Genomic DNA, 6,089 nt, shown 5'->3' on the forward strand with positions numbered 1-6,089 from the left:
AATCTCCACCCTCTGGACCCAGCTGTACAGACAGTTTTCAATCTGTCTGACTGCTCATCCAGACCATGAGCTTCTCGTTGAAGATATAATGGGAGACAGCCCTACTGAAGTCCAGGTAGACAACATTGACTGCACCCCCCTCATCTAGCAAGCCAGTCATTTCATTGTAGAAGTATTTCATGTTCATCAAACATGACCTCCCCTTTGTGAATCCATGCTGGGTTTTGCCCATGCAGTCTCCCTTTGGTCCCATCACTCTTGCAGTTCTTCCTGCACTGTTATGACAGGGAATTTTAATAATTCCTTTTTTCTAAAAATGCTTGTGGGCAGTAGCTCAGGCATTTTCCTAAGATGAGACATGTTGTAGCCTGAAGAGAATAAAAGAATTTGTAAACAAGTTTGGTAATTGCTATTAACATTGCTGTAATTAGACAGATTTTAAGATACTAATAAACAATTAGAAAGGCATTGTATTTCCATCCATATACAGAAATACTATATGTTGAGTCTAATTCAATATGCTCTTTTTACATATAATGTTTCGGTAACGCTATGTAAGTTGAATTTCCAGGAACCCTGAGAAGTTTGGGAACCCTGAAGGAAGAATGTGTGCAAAGCTATCTTGAATCACACGTGGAAAACTATGAGGTAATTTAAGGTAAACTTTCAACTTTGCATTTAACAGTGTGCATTGGGCACCAGCTGAAACCCCATGTTTCCAAATAAAACTGAATGTTCTGTTACAAATGGTGGCTTTTGGACTGATATTTGAAATACTTGCAGTCAATTTGCCTGTTCAATCTATTCCATCTCCAAGCTAAACTGTGCATTAGAATATTCAGAGTGAGTTAATGTGACGGTTTATATTACTTTCAGAAAGGACAGCATGCTATTTTTAGGACTGTGAACTGAGATTACGGGATGCCAGTCTTTCAGATTGCATTCAGACAGACTATGGCATCTTCCATACAATCATTGGTTTAGAATATAAGATTCTTTTGTCACAGGATCAGCTGTCATTTCCTCACCGACAAGATCTCAGTATGAATGACTGTACGATATGTAGTATAATACATCATTACAATTAACATGGTCTTTAGCGTTGGGTACTACGAGTTATAATGATTATGTGCAAATTTGTTCAGGTCAGTGTCTCAGACCACGTGCACAGGATACCAGTGATACCTGCTTCAGGTAACACTCACCTATAAACTTTGCTAGGCTGACTCCAGGGTTTCCAGTTGTTTTGCATAAAACTATGGTAACTTGAGGGCAGGTACAATAAAAAAAAGAAAAGAAAAGAAAAGAAAATAAAAGAAAAGAAAAGAAAAGAAAATATTCTGTTATTTATCAGCAACAGTGGCATAGTCTATACGCTTCTTGATGAACAAACCAAGAATCCGTGATGTTTTGCTGGAGAATAATGTGAACTATATGTAGGCCAGACAGGATTATCTTCTTAATGACTGCAATTTGCATTACTTTTAATAGGATTTATTCTTAGTAGCTTGTAGCAGAGAATGAAAGAAACATCCCAGCTCATTCAACAAGACGTTCCCTAAATGAGTTCACAGGGTTATTTGCAATACTGGTATTGTATAGGCACCGCTGTGAAACAAGGCTAAATTCAATGGCATAACCAAGAAGAATCATGGAGGAATTGTCTTAGTGAAAACAATTTAGTTTCTTTGTGAAAAGAAATCCTCACATAATTTTTGCTTTAGACAAGGCAAGGAGAAAAACAGGCTATTAAACATGGTCTCTTCTGAGGAGCAGAGCGCAGCGGCCATGGGGGGAGCCGAGAGGAGCAGTTCTGCCCCCAGCAGAGCCAGGCAGCCAGCCTCCTGCTGCTGCTATTTCCTTCTCTGCAGAGACAAAAAATAGGGCTGGGGAACACAAGTTAAGACAAAAATTTTACTCTTTTTAATTTTTTTTAGCTTACTAAATTTAATTTTTTTTATTTAAATTTAATTTATTTTTATTATACATACATTTCATTATATATAAAATATAAATTTAAAATAAAAATAAATAATTTAAATTTAATTTAAAATTTTAAATTTTTAAATTACTCAGATTAAATAAATGACACCTAAGAATTGCCATCTAAATACTAGATAAGATTGCAATTCTACAGAGCTTTCCGGAAAAGTGGTCTGGTGGAAATGCACACAGTCAGGGGACATCTTGGCACACGAGCCATGCGTCACTGTCCGGCTTCTCGGAAGCTGCTCTGTTAACCTACGCAGTGAAGGTGAGGTGGTGATACAAAGAGCCTCCGCTATCAACACACAAAGCACAATACAGAAAATGTGCAACTTAATAGTAGCAGTTTTTCAGATGTCATTTCATGCTGGCTACGTACCCACACATAGGCTGAAGTCTATGCATAACTTAGGCCAATGTCTTTAAGTTGTGGCAAAAAGCAGATGCTACTTACAAGCTTTGCACTGGGGATGCGTAGGATGCATAGTAAAACAGCTAACCAGATAGCCTTAACTACAAAACCTTGCTAATTTGTGAACTGCTGTCCCCTTTTACCCTTTTCATCTGTTTTATATGCTTTATGCTTATGCATTTGTAAAGATAAAGGAGATCAAGCCCAACATTTAACACAGTATCATATGGTGTAATGTTATTACTAGCTAAAATAAATTGAAATTATGTCATTGAAGAAACTATATCAGAGAACTAAAGCTATACGAAAGGCATTTTGGTATAAGCTCCTTCAGCTGTGTCCACAAAATACCGCAAATATTGAACCACGTTAATTTGAACAGAAATATGATCTGCATCACGCTTACTTTTCAACAATTGAATAACCGAGAAGTATTCGTTCTGAATGGATACATTTAATTGAAAGAGACACCGGTATGAAATACAAGCCTTGAAAGGGCAACTAACGCTATGGCTTAGGTTACTGTAAGACGTGACTGGCAGCTGACTGACTCTGAATTCCTCAGGGGGAGTTTTATTTCTGAAGCACTCTTAACAACTGTATCACTGAAGTGTAGCAATAATCAAGAACGATGTTTTCATAGATTATCTCTTGTTGTTTGGTAACCAGGCAAAATGTCAAACGATTTCATGCCTTAATAAGGAGCTATTGGAGAAGTACAGGACTATTAAGAAATACTCAGAGATGTTACATAAATACACTGTAGTCCCCGACTATCCTGTAGCTAGTTTTATTCACTGTAAAAGGGGATAGTCTTGAATTACTTTCATAAAACACAAAAGAAAATACTATGGGAGGGCAGGCTACTGACCAGAGCTAACATGTCAGATGTTTGGGATAAGGCCCAGAATGTCATAGATTGTGATGGCACCAGCTAGTTTGCACAAAGTAACAAATTTTTCCAAGTTGCGGGAAGAATAATGCCGACACTTTCTTATTGAATGATAAGGAAGGATACAACTTGTAGACCGCAAGCAGAAAAATGATTGCTTGGGTTAGTGAAAATGCCTCTTGCTTATTTAAAACAGAAGTCCTGTTGATAAACAGGGCCCTTAGCAACATTTTTTAATTTATCAAAACAGAACGGGGCAAAACTCTGAACAGGATGTTAAAGGAATGTGGGTGACTTGCCTGATTGAAGTCTGACAAATGGTGCAACTCTGCAACTGAGCTGAAAAACTCCACCTTCACATCAACTCCAGCTAGTAAGCTAAAAAAAATCACTTTTTTTTACATGTAGTATTTACCTCAATAATAACTTGCTTAAGTGTTTCTCAAAAGAGTACATATTTGAATTAGAAATGTTCTGAATAACTAAAATGCGTGATCTCTGTATTTGCATTTCACTAAACAGAAAGACCAGCAGTTACACCGGTCAAATTACACCAGTCAAATTAGACTATTGAAGAGGGAGAAATTCATTACACCAAGAAGCTATGCTCCTGTACAGTAGATTTTATTGTAAAGGAACCTGAGTGGACTAAAGCCATGAATTACTCGTACTTCATGGTGAAGAGCACGAACAGCCTCTTAGAACGAGTAAGACTCTTTGAGTTGACCTGACAGCTAAAAATATTACCTGTAACTCAACCTTTAGACAGACTGCCAAAAGAGCTCAGAGTACTGACTGACTTCCAAGGAAAGGAGATTTTCTTTAAAATTATCAACAGAATGTTGTAAGCTTTTATGTATGATAGTCTTGCATATATAAATGAAAAAAATGTTGCTGCAAGGATTATCAGCTGTTAGTTGCAGAGGTGGAGGCTCTCTCTCTGTGGTAGGTAAATGTTATAAAGCAATAAAACCAGCCCCATCACATAGCACAGAGCACATGCCACCATGTATGGTACTAGTGTTGGGGTTGAACCCTACTTAGTAGATAAAGTCATTTTAAACAGATCTGGTAGCTTTTAAGGAATAAATACCATGTACAATTCCCTAATACACTCACAACAGCATAGACAGCCCTGTAATTCCACTGACACAAAAGCTTAACTGGCATCAAGTAAGGACCTGCATCAGAAAATAAGATTCCATTTTATTAGCAAAATCTTTTGCATGGAGTCAGCAGAAACAAAGATGAAAGTTTGAATTTGCAACAGAATGATGATAAGACTGAGCTGAGTCATTATCTCCTGAAAATATTAATGTCGAGCTCTAACTCACTCTTCAGTTCACTTTAATTTGTCTCCTTCAAGAACTATTTTAGCTTATGCAGTTCTCTGCTGTGTGCTTTAGCTGAAACAGAGATCCCAAGAATGATGAGGAAACTCAGAAAGGCAAGTGATCAGCCAAACGACCTGAACTGCTGCTCCTCTCGGATGCCAAGGTACTCGCAGCATCTCCCCATTACCGCTGCTGCATGTGTCCCCACAGCACAGCACAGTGCATCAGGAATCCTCTCTAATCACAGCTTTTGCCTTTGTGGACAGGTGAGGCCGTCATATTTTGGTTTGACAGCGCTTCCTATCCTTGAGTTTCTGCTCCAGATCATGTTTATTACTACTTGAAAAATTTTTCCCCAGTTCAAATGCGGGCAGCCATGTAAGACTGTCCCAGTGACAGAGCCACTGATAGGAACACAAAATATGCTCAGCACAAATGCTGTGGGCTGGGTTGTTTTAGATGAGGCTGAACAGGACACTTATGCCCTCTGTCCTTGGGCAGGATCGAGCAACAGTGTAAACCCAGCACCATTAAGTGGCAGTCTTATAACACAGAGTAGGAGAAGCAACAGTGAAACCTGGGATCTCTGCTGGTTTTAACTGCAGAAGCAAGTTGGGACTGGATATAGCACAAAAAGAAGAATCTAAGATCAAGGTACGATAAGGTCTAATGCCATTTAGTGTGACAGTGGCATAAAATATGTAGGACAGAAGACATCTGTGATGTCTCTTTGTGTGTATATTACTAAGGGTACCTCTTCAAAGCTTGCCAGTAAACAGATATTCACGTTTTCCAGAGTTGTAAGGATGCCTGTAAAAAAAAATACCTGTTTCATTTTATCTGTGGAAATGGTTCATTTTTAATGGTAATATTTTAAATAATGAATCACTTTCAGAACTGGGAATAAGTAAAGGCATTTTCCATTTGGTTATTCATTCTCTTTATTTACAGAGGCCATGTAGGAATTCAAATTAAATTAATCTAAAGTGGCTGTCTTTTAAGATAGAAAAATGTAAACAACATATAAAATCATTCTCCTTATGGCTTAAGAAGACACATGCCATATCAGAATAATATTAATTCTGTATTTCTGCAGCTCTTTTAGTTTTTTCCCTTCAGACGTTAGGCTGAGAAAAAAATTAGATTTGTTTTCCCAGTATGATTTGAAATTAAATATTAAGTAGTTGATTTATCAGGAAGTTTAAGGTGTTGTTTCCAAACAGTCTCCTTTTGCTTGAAACAAATTTATTGCAGGAACAGAAAAATGCATATTAGTCATCAAAAGCTGTTTATAGATGAGTTTAAAGTGCTATCAACTAAATGATTCTCATCATGTAGATTAAATTCCAGACCAATAATGCTGAGGAGAATTAATGGAGGATGGATTAAATAGCCGGAGGTAACTGAAAATGAGGACAAGTAATAATTTGCATTTGGCTTATGATATGAATCCAATATAAAGGTT

The 6,089-nt window shown here is 37.4% G+C and overlaps 1 protein-coding gene across 1 annotated transcript in view; it reads right to left on the bottom strand.

Moving 5' to 3' along the window:
• GPR85 (G protein-coupled receptor 85) overlaps positions 1–6,089 on the bottom strand; it is a 90,006-nt gene that overhangs the window by 39,555 nt on the left and 44,362 nt on the right. The gene's annotated exons all lie outside the window — the stretch shown is intronic.

Source organism: Falco punctatus, assembly GCF_963210335.1.
Source record: "Falco punctatus genome assembly, chromosome: 6".
NCBI classification, from domain to species: domain Eukaryota; kingdom Metazoa; phylum Chordata; class Aves; order Falconiformes; family Falconidae; genus Falco; species Falco punctatus.